The sequence below is a fragment of the Protopterus annectens genome, chromosome 3.part0 (genome assembly GCF_019279795.1).
Source record: "Protopterus annectens isolate FY-2018-M chromosome 3.part0, PAN1.0, whole genome shotgun sequence".
NCBI lineage: Eukaryota > Metazoa > Chordata > Ceratodontiformes > Protopteridae > Protopterus > Protopterus annectens.
Genome location: NC_056731.1, coordinates 1414907470 through 1414925019, shown reverse-complemented (window position 1 = coordinate 1414925019; position 17550 = coordinate 1414907470). Strand labels below are relative to the sequence as shown.

General features: G+C 43.3%; 1 protein-coding gene across 5 annotated transcripts in view; it reads right to left on the bottom strand.

Moving 5' to 3' along the window:
* TOX (thymocyte selection associated high mobility group box) overlaps nucleotides 1-17550 on the bottom strand; it is an 831700-nt gene that overhangs the window by 8399 nt on the left and 805751 nt on the right. The gene's annotated exons all lie outside the window — the stretch shown is intronic.

Sequence of the window (17550 nt, the reverse complement as noted above, 5' to 3'; positions counted from 1 at the left end):
AATACTTGTCAGAATAAAATGCTTTTATTTCCATTTTGTCATTGGGTACTTTAATCTTCACCAAATTAGTTTTCTGGTGTGTGTGTGTGTGTATATATATATATATATATATATATATATATATAGTCCTTGTAAAACAGCTTTTTTCCCCTAAAATTGAAGACAAATAAATATGACTTATTATTGCAAAATAAAACTAAGATTTGTCATCTGTTTTGGACCATTTCAGGAATTTTGTTTTGAACCATACAACATTAACTTCTGTTCCATATTTGTACAGTCTAGAAAATGAATTGCTCTTTGTCCTCTCATCATAATTTGCTTCACAACTTTGATTTTTGGCTTAATAACTTATGATGCTTATATATGACTCAAGGCCTACAACCAAAGGAAAGTAAAAATACTCAGCATAATTGCGCTTTGACATGTCCTTACACCATAGGTTACTGTACTATGTAAAAGAATGACACTGCCTTCAGTCTGTCCAACATCTTCAACACCTTTTTCTTCCGATATTCTAAATATGTGCTTGAACATTGTTAGATAAAAGGGCACTCCCTAGGAATGTATCTGTGTACATGGCCACAGTTCCCCCCTCAGCAGCGTGCCATGCATATTAATGATGGCGCACTAGTGCGCTGGTGAGGGAGAGCCGAGGAATACAGATATTGAATCAGTGTTGAGTTTTTTTTTTAAATGGCTTATTTGCACATCACGGAGTGCAGCAATGCTAAGCTGTGCTCATAGACACCTGCCAGACATCTAAATATAGAAACTGGATGTAATTAATAAGCATAATGACATCTTTTTTTTATTTGGCATCTGTGCGGCATGGTGCAGAGCACAGCTAAACAGAGCAGAGCTCATGCATACATGGCTACCTGCCAGACATATAAAAATAGAAACCAGATGCAATTAATTACTTATTTATTAGTTTGTTTAATTCTGTTTGTGCAGTGTGGCATGATGCTCAGCACTGCTAACAGGTAGCTCAGTGGCATATGTGAAGGTATACCGGATTTCGTAATATAGCTTAATGGGTACAGTTACAGCTGTATGTGTAGTAGGTCCATGGTTCGAATATATGGAAGTCATAAGTAGTCTGTGTTTTTGTTGCACATGTTATGGACAAGATTTTAAAATATGGCTCCAGTGCACTCTCCACAACTGTTCTGCTAAGCACCATGTAAACATGGTAATGGCTGTCAATGTTTGCATGGTGCTCAGCTTCACTTAAACCATGATTGTGCATGCTGCACGCTGCTCAGCCCGACTTGATAGGTTTGCGCACTGCTAAGCAATGTGGCACTTTTTTGAATGTTGCTCAATGACATGTAAGGGTGGGAAAACAGCCTATATAAGATGCACTAGGCAGGAATTCTGCAGAAACCATTGGAGTCTATCATCTGTCAATATGGCTGGTGGTGTTGGAGAAGGTGTGCGCCTTTGAGCATAGCGGTGGGGCATTCAGGGGTCCAGGGACATGGTTGGGCTCCTTGTGAAAAACCATGAGTATAGGCTGCTGCAGGGTGGTTTCCAGGGCTCGGAGTGTAAGACAGAGGCCTGGGACTGGCTGGCCAGATAACTCACCGGTGTTACTGGTATCACCCACACAGTTGAGCAGTGTTGTCACCACCATGATGACCTGAAAAGATGAAAGAGGGGAACCCTGGACACCTGAGCCCAAGAAGTGAGGGCAGGGAATGCCCCACAAGCATGTAAGTATTTTTTCCTCTGTTTTACCAATATGTAATCTGAATGTCTGCAAAACTGGTATGCATAATGGTGTGCCTCTCTCTCAAAAGCTGCAGGTGAGAGGCTCACAATGTCGAGTCTCATACTGGGTGCCTGGCCAGGCTGTGCTGTGAGTATGGTGAGTATGGATGTATTCTGCCAACCGTAGTGTAATATTCAAGAAAGAGTAAAGCATTAACTCTAATAAAGTATACACAATAAAGTCTGTAGTGCAATAAAGTGGAATTAGAGCTGTAGTGCAATAAATTTGGAATTAAAGCTGTGGTGCAATTAATGAATAATAACAACTGTAGTTCAATAAAAACAAGAAACAATACTAATAACAGCAAGGAAACGGTGTACATCAGAATTGTCTTGTCATATCCACTGCATTAGAACTGTATGCATTGAGTCTGTAAGTAAGGTTGCTGCAGTCAAGTATAATACTGTAATAGCTGTAGAATGCAAATCTAATGGCTGCAAACTGCATTGCTTAACTCATAGTACTGTTTAAGGCTTTCTCTAGGCCAATATTGGTCACATAATGCTTTTTCTTCCACAGACATTAGGTAATAAAGGTATATTGGTAAGGTAGGCCACTCCACGGTTGGATATTATGTGTGTGGACTTCATAGATATTGCAAACCAATAACAGTAATATGTGGTCACCTGTACTGTTGAAAGTGAAATAAAGCTGTAGTGATATATGCAGTATGGTTGTATACCATGGATGTGTGTTCGACTGGCACTGCAGTCTAGTAAAACACTGTAACAGTGCTAGAATGCTAAAAAAAAGTCCTGTAACTTGTATTGCACAATTCACAGTATGTTTCCAGGTGGTCTCCAGGCAAGTATCAGTCTCCCTGCAGTCAGCAGTGCCTCAGTAGCTCAGTCTGGTTAACTCCTTGTACACTGTACATGTTGCTACACACAGTCCTGGGTTCAAATCCAGTGCTATATAGCACTACATTTTCAATATTAGTCATGTAATGCTCACAATTTCTCTCTCCCCACGAACACAAAAATGTGATGGGTGAGTTAACCCATATTATGCACATATATTGTGTTTAGATCTCACAGAATGTTACATTCAACAGCAAAAATGTGTGCATCAGTATTGTTGATTCAGAAATAAAACTGTGTAATCCCAGTATAGCTGTATCTCTTGCTTGTCCATACTATGTTGCTGCAATCAATTATTAAATTATGTGCAGATGCCCCCTGCAGTCACAGCTAGTGGGTTCTAGTCCCATGCCTGCAAACTAAGCCACAATGGCTGTCTAGTTGAATTACTGTACACAAACATGCGTCTCAAGTGTCACAGTTTCTACTAATGTAATTAGAACTGACTAATCCATCTGTCACATGTTTACCAGATAAATTACTACCTGAACTGCAATGTACTACAAATCCATTTACAGAACACCATGGTAGTTATATAATCCACATTACGTGAAACCATTCTGAGTAGTTTTATACCTGCATTTGTAGTGCTTGGCCCCTTATTGTTTTATGCTATCAGCTTGAGAGGTATTTTCATGCTACATCAGCTATAGGAGAGTTGTAGTCACTGTAATCACACTGTCAGTACACACTTGTAGAAGTATGTATGACCAGTGTTGTCAGGGATATCATCTGCAATCACACTAATTGAATGTTTTTCTCTCTCTCTCCCCACCCCTTATCTTGATGTATTTATTATTGTAATGTATTATTATTATTATTTAATATTAACAATATTTTGTTAAACTATTTGTTGGAAAATGTGGTTCATTATTGTTATGTTTTATTATGATTTCATATTAACATATTTTGTTTGACTATATTTTGGAAAATGTGGTTGATTATTGTTATGTTTTACTATGATTTCATATTAACATATTTTGTTAAAATAACTATACTTTGGAAAATGTGGTTGATTATTGTTATGTTTTATTATGATTCAATATAATCATATTTTGTTAAACTAACAGTTTTGTTGGCCATATGGTTTACTTCACACTGGCATGCTGTTAACATACTGACTGTTATGTTACACTATGTTGTGCTGCACATAATATACATTAATATGGATTTGTCTTAGTAAATATGATGTTCCATTCTGTTAATACTAACAATGGTTTGGTTGTTTCTAACCATAATATATCGCTTTACCTCATGTCCCACAGCACATCAAGGTAGGCTGGTTCCGGCTGATCCCCCTACCTTGCCTCAACCGGCCATTGCACTGGATCCCAGCACAAAATATATATATATCGTCACATACATAGGTCTTCATTTCACACGTGTCCACTGGACACACATAATTCAGTCCAATTGGCTTGACAATGCAGTTATGTTGTCCCCACCCCTCTTTCTGGGGTTTGCAAATCCAAATTAATCTACAAATCTGTCAAAGTGCATAGGTGTTGCTTTACAAGAAATGGATAGCTATGGTTCTTTCCTACACCCTTTCTGCACATCCCTCCCTGCCTTTCAATATGTTTTTTTGGCCTGCTTGTCCCTGTTTTACCACTTTCCTATCTCCCCTTTTTACTTTTCTTTATATTTTTTTTAGCGTGGAGTCATGCGGTATGCCACGTTGCGCAGCTTTGCTTAGCTCAGATAAATAGACCTATAATGAGTATATGTGTTTTTAACCTTGTAAGTCACATATACAAAATAAACACCTTTGCTGTGCTTCAACGCAAGCCCATCACATCTACAGCACACTGCATTTACCCGCCATGCCACGCAACTCTTAATTAAAACCAGTGGTTTAAACAAAACATAGTAATTGCCAATTACAGTCATTAGGCATGTTTCAGCAGAGCTTTGCGCTGCGCCACACTACACAAACTGAAATAAACAGTAATGGAAATATGGGAGTATACCTTGGATTCTAGTGCAATGGTACACTACTAGACAGCCAAACACATGATAATGGATGTAACTGAAGCCTGTGATCGAGGTAAATGTGGTCTTTTATCAACAACATGTAGAAAGTCACTTAAGGCATTCATGACAAAATACATGCTCAACTGGAACTCTGGTACAGAAATACATCCATATAAAGCCATGCACATACTGATGGATGTAGAAAATGTTTGTCACAGCCTGTGTGTGTGCACACATATCTTGCAAGTACACCTGCTGTAGCAGTGACTCAGTAGCTCAGTCTGTTAAATGACTTGCATACAGTACATTTTGCCACACACAGTCCTAGGTTCAAATCCAGTGCTGTGCTGCATTTCAATTACATTATCGTGAAGACAGCAATTAATGGATCAGTCACTAATACACTTTTTATCCACAAAGCACTGCATATTAAATAGTCTCTTTTCAGTGCATGAAGTCACAGGCTTGCAGGTAGGGACACACTTCATATATCTGTATAGTAGTACAATATTTCGCCTAGTACTCTGTTATTGACACAGTTGCCTAACATGTATACCTTAAACACATGCCTTAATTGGAGTGTAAAGGGTACCTTTACCCTGGCACTGCCTCTACAACAGGGCTAACACAGCTGAAACATATATACCTACAACTTGTTGTCCTCCAAAGTGTCCACACTCTCTGCATATGTCTACTACCTGCAGCAGCATCTGCAGCCTGTGGTACACACATCTCTATGTAAATGTTTCTGCTACAGACCTACCCTCTGTGATGATGTAGTCTCCTCACCCCAGTAGTGTCCATCTCAACAGCTAAGAAAGGGGCCCAGGTCTATGTGAGGCCTTATATATTACACAGTGCTTGCGTGTCATTGGCTAACGACAGTGCAATTCAGCTGCTTTGGCTGCAATTAGCATTTCAGAACCACAGACTGGTTTAGAAGTAATCACCTGCTGATGGGGAGCATGCTTAAAAGGCAGGCAGCTAGCTATAGGGAACCACTCTGTATGAGACCTTACTCACACAGAGCACACCTTCGTGAAACTTTACCAGATATATAGTTCAACAGAAGAATACTGCACTCTAGCAGGGATGTAACTTTTTTTGTGTATAACATGATTCAGATGGGAGGAGAGAGGTATGGGGCATATGGATTACAGCAGTAAGCCGGTCATAGAGCTGTGGTCATGACATGTCAGTGATACCCTGCTGATTTACATCTACAGGGGACGTACAATACATCAGGATGACATTGTCTCTTGTCAGTGTGGCACACTGTTGTTGTCAGACTGTCCCTATATAGTGGTTGTTATAGCATACTGCTATTTGTCTGGCATTGCTCCTATGATATCTTATTGTGTGGCTGTCCTTAGGAGACACATCACAGTGGACTGGAGTGTTGGATGTATGATCATAAAGCAGATGCTGTCATGGCACACAAGAAACACCTCTGTAATGGCACTATCTTGGTTGTATCCACAAGTGTACTATGTTGTCACATTGTGGGTTATGCCATGTGTGGGCAAGCAGTGGATAGTGCTGGCCATTGTGCTCTTGCTGTACCTGTACATAGTGGACATCCATGTATCTGATCCTGTAATGTGTTCCCCTTGTGTTGTCTTTCAGGAATAATGTACCACATATGATACCCACCCTTCTTGGATGCAGAGAATGAGATAATCTTGCAAGGACTAAGGCAGCATCATGACATCCTGTTATCTAGGGGGAGACATAATAGAGAACAGTGGGCTGCATTGTGCTCAGACCTTGCCTGTGACATTAATGCCAGGGGCCAGCAGGGCAGGACATATGAGCAGGTTTGACACCAGGCAACCGATATGATTAGTGCTGCATATCGATGGGCAGTGGATATAGCCAGGGATTGTGCTGTCACTAGTGGAGGGCTTGCAGTGGAACAGCAACTCACAGCCACCGAGGAATTCTTGGCATACCTAGGCACACGCAACAGCTCCCAAGGCATCCATCACATGGTACATCTTGGAGGTGGGTGCCACAGTTTCCACAGCTGAGGAGGGTACAGGTAAGCTTAGTGTGATCAGCACTGTGATACTGTAGCAGTCAGTGCATCAGGCTGTAGATACATTTATGTGGGGGTCAGGTCTTTGTTCTTTGGGGGAGCTGTAACCGCAGGTATGCACTCATATGCAGATTGGGATCAATACAAGTAAAGTACAGTTGTGTACACTTACCATAAATGTAGATGTTCAAGTGTATTCTCTACTGCAGTCATCTGCCTGCAGATAGCCCTCAGCCTGCTTGAATACCAGAGTCTTCAAATTTCTGCATCGGATGCTGTCGCTTCTTCCATGATGTCAGGTCATCATGGGTATAAAACATGCAGCCAATGCCATTACATCAGTTTTTCTTGCCCCAGATGTCAGGTGCCCCTACAATAGGAAGCAATTATATGGTATGGAACGCCCCCAGCAAAAAGGAAATACACATGATATAATATATGCCAACCAAGCAGGAAAGATAAAAGTCAAGAGATGTCAGGGGGCTGGAGGGAGCGTAACCAGGACTGCAACAGTCAATACACTCGAACATCTACATTTACGGTAAGTGTACACAACTGTACTATGTTCTTTGTGTTTCATTGTTGCAGTCATCACATTTGGGTTGATTTCCAAAGCTAAGGAAGGGTGGAGGTAGTTAAAGAGCATTAGGGATAGCAATAAGGCCCTGTAAGACTGCTGTGGCAAATCCAGCTCTGGATTTAGAAAAGATAGGCAGGTGGTAATGCTTGGTGAAAGTATGTACAGAGCTCCAGGTTGCAGCTTCCCGGATGTCCCTGGTAGGGACTACTCTGAGAAATTCAGTAGAGGTAGATGCAGCCCTGGTGGAATGTGTTCTTATCCCCGGTGGGGTAGGTTTTCCATGGTGTTTGTAGCAGAAATTGATGCAATGTGCTATCCATTTAGAAATGGTTTGCTTTGAAATGGCCTTCCCCTCTGCCCCTGTAGCAAAGCTAACTAGCAGCTGGTCAGATTTTCTGAGAGGCTTAGTCCTGTCCAAACAGAATCTAAGCTGTCTGTGTACGTCTAGAGAATGCAGTATCCTTTCCCCTTTATTCTGAGGATTAGGGAAAAAAGTAGGAAAATTAATGGACTGGTTTAGAGCCACACTAGACACCACCTTGGGCATAAAGGATGGATTAATCCTGAGGGAAACCCTGTCCGCATGAAAGATAATGAAGGGTTCCACTGCCATGAGGGCCTGCATTTCAGACACTCTTCTTGCTGAAGTGATGGCTAGAAGTAAAGCTGTTTTCCAGGAAAGGAATTTCAACTCTGCTGTAGCAGCTGGTTCAAAGGGAGGAAGAGTGAGTTTTTCCAATACAAAGTTAAGGTCCCAGGCTTGAATGGGAGCCCTCCTGGGGGGGATCTTACATTTTTGGCCCCTCTAAGGAATTGTTTATAATGTGCTGATATGGCAGAGGCATGAATCTTAATTGAAGAGAAAGACAGGCCCTTATGCAGCATTTCTGTTAAATAATCTAGAATATGAGGTAAGCTGGGCACCGTTGTGCCCATCCCCTTATCCTGGCACCAGGAACAGTATCTTTTCCACTTTTCTGAATAGGATTTTCTAGTACTAGGCCTCCTTGCCTCAAGAATGACATCCAGCATCTGCTTACTGAGGATTGCTGGACGTGAGGTCAGGGAATTAGCCAGGCTGCAAGGTTCAGGGTTTGAAGTTGAGGGTGCAGGATCCGGCCCACCTGCTGGGACAGTAGGGAAGGGGTCTGAGGCAGGTGCCAAGGTTGTAGCAATGTCAGACTGCGCAAAAGGGGATACCAGTGCTGGCATGGCCAGTCTGGTGCAATCAGTATTGTCCTTGGCTTGATATTTAGCAGAACCTTCGAGAGGAGAGGCAGAGGGGGAAAGGCATAAACTGAGAGGCTTTCCCAGGTAAAGGACAGGGCATCCACTTTCCAAGCTTGACTGTGGGGAGTTCTGGTGCAGAATTTGTTCAATTGGTAGTTCTGAGGGAAGGCAAACAGATCTGCCTCTGGTGTCCCCCATTTGTTCCTCACGAGCTTGAATATTTTGGGTTCCAGTTTCCATTCATGTGGGTCCATGAGATTTCTCCTTAAGTCATCTGCCAGTGAATTTAGTTTGCCTGGCAGGAATTGAGCTTGTAGGTTCACTTGGTAGCTCAAGGCTGTGTTCCAAAGAGCCATGGCTAGTCTGCAGAGTGGGTAGGAATGGGTTCCCCCCTGCTTGTTTATGTACCACATAACTGTGGTGTTGTCTGTCTTTACCAACAGTTGTCCTGGAAGAATAAGATCTCTGAAGGATTTCAGAGCATTCTGTACAGCTAACATTTCTTTTTGATTGATATGCAGGTGCATCTGTTTTAGATTCCATTTGCCCTGAATGCACTACCCTGCCATGTGAGCCCCCATGCATAGTCTGATGCATTTGTTGTTAGGGTTTGGGTGGCAGGGGGTAGAGTGAAAGAGAGTCCCTTGTTGTGGTAGCAGGCCTCTGCCCACCAAAGGATTTATGCCCTTAGACAAGGAATAATAGGAATCATTGTTTCCAGGTCCTGCAAATGTTGATACCATAGACTTTTTAGATACCACTGAAGTTTCCTCATATGCAGTCTTGCATATGGAATTAACAGAATACAAGAGGCCATGAACCCCAGTGCTTGCAGGATTTTCCTTGCAGATAGCTGGGTTTTTGTGACCAGTAGTTTGAAGTAGGTTGTCAAATGAACTTGTTTCTCTGGAGTGAGGAATGCCATCTGGGAAGTTGTGTTCAAGCTTGCTCCCAAGAATACAATCTGTTGGCAGGGTAATAGGTGAGATTCCTTCTCATTGATGGTGTACCCCAGTGAAGTTAGAAGTCTCTTTACAAATGCCAGGTGTTGTAATAGCAAGTCCTGACTCTCTGCCTGAATCAGGCAATCATCCAAGTATGAGTAAATCTGAATATTTCTCTGCCTGCAAAATGCAATGGAAGGAGCTAGGCACTTTGTGAATACCCTGGGCACAGTAGATAAGCCAAAGGGAAGTGCAGAGAACTGATAGTTCATGGAGCCTGCCCTGAAGCGTAGGAATTTTCTGCAGGATTTCCTTATTGGGAAGTGCAGGTAAGCTTCTTTTAAGTCTAGAGTTGCCAGCCAGGCATCCTTGGTTAGCATGGGAAGAAGCTGCTGAAGAGTTAGCATTTTGAATATTGGAACCACTAGAAAGGTGTTGAGCATAGAAAGGTCCAGGATAGGACGCCAGGAGTTTTTTTTTCAGAGAACCAGGAACAGTCTTAAATAAAAACCTTGTCCCTTTGTTCTGCTGGGACAGGTTGAATAGCCCTGATAATGAGGAGAGAGAGAGAGCACTTGTTTTTGGGCCTCCGCCCACTGGTTTGAGGGGAAGTCTGGCCATCCACTTGGGGTTGTGAATGAGTGGAAGTGGAATCTGTATCCTACGGAAAATATGTTTAAAACCCATTTGCCTTGGGTAATGAGTTCCCAGTTTTTTGCATGCAGGGTAAGCTTTCTTCCCAAGTGAACAAGTAGTTGAGCAAGGCTTGGTAGAATTAAGGATAAGTCACTGTGCCATTTTTCCATAGGGGTGTTCTACTACTCCCTACTTTGGAAGTGGGGACCTCACTGCTTAGATCTGTGCATAGCCTGAGACTGAAGTCTTGGTGGTCTTCTGCTCCTGGGTTTGGACTGAGAAGGCCTGGAATGTACTGGAAAGGACCAGTTCTTTGAAGGCCAATGCCTACTGAATCTAGGTGGCTGCACTTGTAAGAAATCTGTAACAGTGTGCATAGATTTAGCTTTTTCCTCCATCCTTTTGAGGACTTCTTCTGCTTTGTTGCCAAAAAGGTGGTCTTGGGGTAAGGATGCATCCAGTAATTTAGCTTTAACATGATCCGGCAAGTTTTGTTCCTTAAGCCAAGCATGCCTTCTAAGTACAGACCCTGTGACAGCAGCCCTGCAAGATGCTTCTAAAGCATTAAAACCACATTGCAAAGTATGTTTACCTACTTGGTCAGGAGAAGGCATTAACTCTTGTAAATCTTTGTGTTCAGCACAGTCAGGAATCAACATAATTTTCTGTTTAATTAATCCTATAACATACTGCTGATACTTTAACATATGAAACTGGCAATTTAAAGCCCTAACGGCCAAAGTAGCAGAACTATATACCTTCTTACCCCATCTGTCTAAAGCTCTAGAATCCCTATCAGAAGGGGTAGGATTTATGGCAGTAATAGCCTTAATGCCTTTTTGTCCTTGGGAAATGGACTCTGGATCCACGGTAGGATTCTTGAAAAGGAATTTGTGAGAGTCAGGTACTTTGTAGTATCTGTCAGGTTGCCTGGGAGCTGGAGGCAAAGTGTCTGGGGTAAGACTGGATTCCAAGAAAACATCATGTACAATCTTCAGAACAGGAGGGATAGCTAGAGGCCTGTGTTGAGGCAGGTTTAAAAATTCCCTAAGTCTCTTTTTGGACTGAGAATAGTCCTGACTTTCCCAGCGGAAATGCTCCTTAAGGGTATGCAAGGTTTCACCAAAAGAAAAATTTTCTGGAGGGGAAGCAGAGGGAATGAAATCCTCTGCATCAGAATCCTCATAAGTAGATAAGGGTAAATCCTGGTAGTCAGAAGGATGAGATATATCAGATTCCTGACCAGAAGAATCAGAAAGAAAATCAGTTCTAGGTCTCTTAGAGGGGGAATGCTGGCTTCCCCTAATTAAGGTAATAAGGTCTTCAGCCATTCTAATCATTTGTTTTTAAGGCATATAGGCCTGAGAATGCACTTTGGTCGTCGGTTTTCTAGGCTTAGTGCGAGCTTTATGCCTGAGGAATTCAGCATTCTTATCATGAAACAAAGTCATCTGTTTGATATGAAAATCGATAGGCTTGAATACACCCTCAGAAGCCGGTGCCTGCACAGCGGCTCCGGATCCATCCAAGGTAGAGACATCTGCAGGTTCCATAGTTGAAGAAGCATCTCACAGCATACCAGACTCCGAATGGGTCTCAGTAGAGGCCTGCAAATCTGTAGTAGCGGGTATCAGTGGCTGCGAAAGCGCCTCACTGAATATTGGCGGACTGTCGACTACCTTGTCGGAAGTGTCATCAGCAGTTTTGGACCTATGCGGTCTGTCTCTGTCTTTATCCTTACGTTTTTTCGGAAGATCCATAGTCACATGGCTTCGGAGTATGGAGATCAAGAACGAAAGTATTTAGCTACAAAAGTAGCTAAGAATAGTTTGGGCGTTGAACAAGGCACAAAACTGACAGCGAGGGACATCATGGTCTGGGCCTAAACAGGTGACGCAGTAAGAATGAAAATCTCTATGAGGTATTTGCTTTCCACAGGCAAGACAATTGTTAATTTTTTCTGACATTGGTTAGAGCAAGAAAAAAGGATCCCCAACGGGGTACTTATCTTTTTGAAGACTGAAACTTGAAAATGAAAATTTCAGGAGTCGGCCGACCGGCACTTGCGAATTGCTTCTGCTTCGAGCACCACACGGCAAGAAAGACTGATGTAATGGAATCAGCTGCATGTTTTATACCCTTGATGACCTGATGTCATGGAAGAAGTGACAGCATCCGACACAGAAATCCAAAGACACTGGTATTCAGGCCGGCTGACGGCTACCTGCTGGCAGATAACCCAAATGTGATGACTGCAACAGTGAAGCACGAAGAACATCAGAGTCGCTACACTAAATGTGAGATACCTGGATGCATTACCTTGTTGTGCTGCAACATGCAGTGGTACTGACATTATCTCACCCACAACTTTTCACACGTCCGTCAGGTATTGACCAAGGCCAGGGTCCTGCTCCTGGAAAGTATGATACTTGTTTTGTTAAGGAACCATTATAGTCTAGTATGGTTAAGTGTCAGAATAATGCCCTATGTACAAGTCATTATGTGTAGACAGCATAAGACATTTTAATTACCAGTCTGGAGGAGGTACCTAAGTTTTTGAGAGGGGGTAGTCACAGGAGTGTAGTTCAACAAACAGATACACTTTGGCAGTTACAGGTAAGAGCAGATAAGGCTCCTGGTTTAAATGAGGCAAGGAATCTAAAATGCCTATTAAAATACAACAGGTTGAAGAAAATACATTAGACAGTGAGATATGTATTTCCATATAATTGTGAAGAGAGTTGTACTGGCTTTTATGTGTTGTTTTTTCAATTATAGTGCCATACTGAGTAAGTAAAAAGTAAATATTACAGGTCATGTTTGACTTGATTTACTTCAAGTGATGGTTATAAAGGTCTTGAGTTGAACATGAATTGTGTTCTGAGGTAGTGATTTGTGGATGAAGGTGGAGAAGGAAGTTGTTTGACCGCTAATGCAGTTGTGTGTCTTCATTGTTAGGAGTCTTTAATGCTTTTCATACACAATAGTGCAAGTATTAATGTACTGCTTTTTTCATTCTTATTGTGGGTGACCGTGGGGGAGTCTGTCCCCTACACAAACTTGATGTCAGTGTCTCCTCGAACACTGATGATGTTAGTGGGCACAGTGAGGCACAGGTGGGGTTGTCAGGGACTGAATCTGTCCCAGAGGTAGACATCACAGTTCTGCCCCCATTGTCACTGCACACAGTCTGTATGCCCACACATACCCCATCCGTGGAGGCCACAGATATTGGGTAGTCAGAGGGTGGAGACGTTGAACAGGAAAGTGTGGCAACTATGGCTCCAGTGAGTGTAGACACTGGCCATAGCTAGACAGCTGGTGAGGTCCTACACAGGTGGATTGACAGGGGTGTTTGTAGAAGGCCTGTCCATCCACCATCTGTTGCAGGTGTCACATCACGGGTCACCTGGTGCATGTTTCGGGCCATCATGGAGATACAGGCATGTTCTGAAAGGAGCACCAAGCATATGCTTAGGGTTAGGGATGCCACTCAGTCTGACATCCGTGACAGCCTCTACCACATTGCAGACACCCTAGATTGGTTGACTGATGTAGTGGACAGATGGCAAGCTGAGACAGTGTTTGTCTTGGACCACATATTATCTGTGCTGGAACGTGTGGATGGAGTTGAGCATTGGCCCCGTGGACATAGGGCAGCAACAACATCTGCTGAGAGTCCACGTGGCTGTGCACAATCACATTCCTGTAGTGGCAGTACATCCAGAGCTGCAGAGGGGAGTGTGCTGTTCACATCACAAAATGGCAGGCCATGGGCTTCTGGTCCTGGTTGGTCCTGTGGGGGCACGTTCCCAGCAGACAGCAGCCACTGTCAGGCACTAGCACCACTTCTGACCTTGGGCATGGAGGTGCCAATGCAACTCCTGGCAGAGCCAGTTCCTGTGTTTGGGGCCGGAGAAGGTGAACTGTCAACTCTACCATTTATGGTCCACAGTTGTCCAACATACCCACATGTAGGACTAGCACTGAAATTGACTGTGTACATGCACACAATCACACACCACTGTCATATGCAGGTCACCTACAGACACACACATAGTACCTCTCCACAGTCCATCTGACATACTCCCCCCTGACTCACACATATGCTGTCTACTGTTTGAGCCAGCCTACACCTCCTGCATCCCCAAACAACACCCTGTGCAAGTGATGATACCTGTACCACATCCCTGTCATCCTTGACATTGATGCAGGGAAATGCAGCTATGTGTCTGATGCACAGGGTGACTATACTACTTAACATGTACTTTTGTAATGCAGTGTTGGTTCACCATGCCACTTGTAGTGGTTAACAAGAGATACTGTAGGCTGGCATTTGTCATGTGTACACCACATACATTTCTGTACCTTTTGTGGTCCTTATGTTGCATGTTGCTGAATTGGCTGTATAGTTACACAATGACATGTGTGTCATGGGCCTGTTTATGCTTTTGTTACAGGATTCTGTTAGGATAAACTATGGATACACAGTGGAAATAAAGCAGCACAGGATGGCATGTCAGCACAGTGGACATATGCTGTCAGAAAGGTACAGCACTATAACTGTATGGCTCCACAGGTCCATATGTGTATAACAGGCTAACAAGGACAATGCTGGCATCCAGCATACTCATGAATCCCTAATCTGTGAGAAGGTCTGCTGCCCTTCATAAGTGCCACCAGGGTTCTGATGGAGATGACGCATCTACATATGTTCTGTGTCCAGTAGCAACAGTTACCTGGCAATAGTTATGATTGTTATGTTCTGCATCCCAGTGTGTAACCTGCACATGATGTATGTCACAGCAGATGCGTGTGTAACATGCATGGGGGGGCCTGTGTCATGTAGGGTGTACTGCCTGTTTTACATACCTGTCTCACCAGCATGTACTATGCATACCACACTGATGTTGGTGTGTAGCACAGGTGACATATGTTAGTCCTGTCATGGATACATGGGAGGTACACAGTGGGAACTGATACCTCCCTGTATGTAGCCATACACATCCTCTCCAAAGTATTTCAGAGACAGACTGCACATGTACGGTGCTGACAGGGACTCCACAGGGCATATTCTCTACAATGTGTAATGGTGTACCTTGGCACCTGTGTGGTTGCTACAGTTGTATGATATGCCTATGCAATGACATGGCAAGTGTGCCAATGCACACAGTGATAGCTGTGATGACTGCCACATTCAGTCTACCAGTGCCAGTCTGAGATGTATGTCCCAGGAGCTACCTCAGAAGATCGACAAGCTAAAATCACAACAACGAGATCACAGACATGAAAATATTGACAACCCGAATACCCGACAGCTGTTAATCCCGACACCAAAAACACCGACAGCTGAAACATCGCCAAATCCACACAGAGTGCAATGTAGACATGAGTGTCACAAATTACATCCAGCAAATTACAGCACAGTAATGTCCTGCCATGTAAACCAGCACATCAAATACAGCGGAAGTAGATTAAAGTGATGCACAGCAGTATATCACGGAAACTCCGCAAGCGATGGTAATTACATTTTCAAAAGTTTAGCAATGGTCCTCACAAACTCCATGGCAGTATACTGCTCTCTGCTGTGTAGTGCAGTCTGAAACTGCTGATGTCTACTGATCAGTTTCCTTTTTTGGGGGGAGGGTACGCAGCCTGTTGACATCCGAATACATAGCTCATCTACCCGGTCTTGTTCATGCACTAATGTGTGCAGCAGTATACTGCAGGTTAGTTCCTCTGTCTCCTAGGAGACATTTAAGCCACCTATGCCATGCCTCCACTGTGTTTTGGGTCCGTGGCAAACACAACTCATTCAGATCATAAACATTCCAAAAGGGAATAGGAAAGAGTGGTGGGAATCTCATTGTAGTGGCAGTCCTTGTATGAAAATGTCTCTGCCTACCATGTATATACCAGTCGGAGAAGTATTTTATGAGGTCTTTACCCTGTGAGGGAAACGTTGCCCATAAGCTGGTGAATGTGGCCTGTACTTCATCTTCCTTTAGGAAAGCCAATGCCACTAGTGATTTCATGGCCAATTGAAATTCCTGTGAAGTGTTGTACAGTGTTGCAAGCCCTAATGATTGCACTTTATGCCAAATAATTTGACCAAAGTGAAACATGCAGCCCTTTGACCATGCATCAGGGATGTTCAAACTAACACTTTTGAGTGCTGCTATTTTGAAGTCACACAACACAAACTTCAGTTGCACAGACAACACATTATTTGACAGGAGGTAGAAAATACTATGCCACATGTAATTATAGGCTTTGAGCGACTTCCTTGACATCAGGGCATATAGTAGAGGGACGGATTTACTATGTGTGCTGGTTTTTATCAATGCGTGAATGCTGTACAACTGTTTGATGGTTACACCATTCATAAAGAATGGACCATCATGAGCCAGATTGTAGCCAAATCGTGCAGATTATCTATCATGGTGAACACCACAACAGTGGTGTCAGTAGCAGGGTCTGAATATGAAAGTACCTGACTTCGCAGGGAACTTTGTGAAGTCATTTGCTAATAGTGTCACATTATCCCCAGTGGTGATTCCGCATTTTAGTCGTCTAATGCGGTTCACCTGTTGCAATAGGGCCTGTCTATGGGGGACACAGTGTATCGCATCCAGGGATATTGATGCTAGTGCTTCCTCCACTATCAAACAAGGTGTGTCTCTACTTAGGCTGGCTCTAGTCTTGAGGTCACTACACACCACGTATCTTTGCAGCTCATCAGGAACAGCAGCATGGTTGTGCGCTACTGACTTTACTAATATATCGCCATCCGGCATTACTGTAGTCACAGCTCTGCCTCTACACACATCAGGAAGTTTATATTTACATGCCCAGTACCGCTTGCTGTGCCTTGTTCTTTCAAGGTGGTACAGGTGTGAGTCTATAACTAACATGTCCTTCCCTTTTTTGTGATTTCTCCATTTTGTATGTGTTTCCTAACTGTCCTGGGAGTTTTTTTTCTTTCGGCTTTTCCCGGTTAGGGGTCACCACAGCGGAACTCCGGTCCACTAATGATTGGGAGTCGTTTTTTTTTTACAGTGCCGAGGTGCCAGCTCGATGCCCAACCTTCAACGAAAGCATGCCCATTTCACACATGTCTTTCGAATGCCACTCGACTGTGGGGAGGACATGCAGACTCCACACAGAAGGCACTCCAGCCGAGAATCGAATGGGAGAACCTCTTGCTGTGAGGTGACAATGCTACCGCTGCACCACCGCGGCTTATTGTGTCATTATCCGCCATTCTGTCTTCAGTGCATAGCACGGTAATTTTCGGGCGGGGTGTGCTTTTTAATGGTTCGGATTCTTTGCATTGGTGGTTGCATTAACTAGTGATTAGCACTTGCTGTAATGTTGATTGATGTGTATGGCACTACTCAACTGGTATTGTTTCTGTGATGTGTCTTTAGGTAGTTTTGGGCATGTTTGGTTACATCCATAAATGAGACAAAACGCTGTCTCAGGCTATGTTTGCAGTACAAGTGAACCGG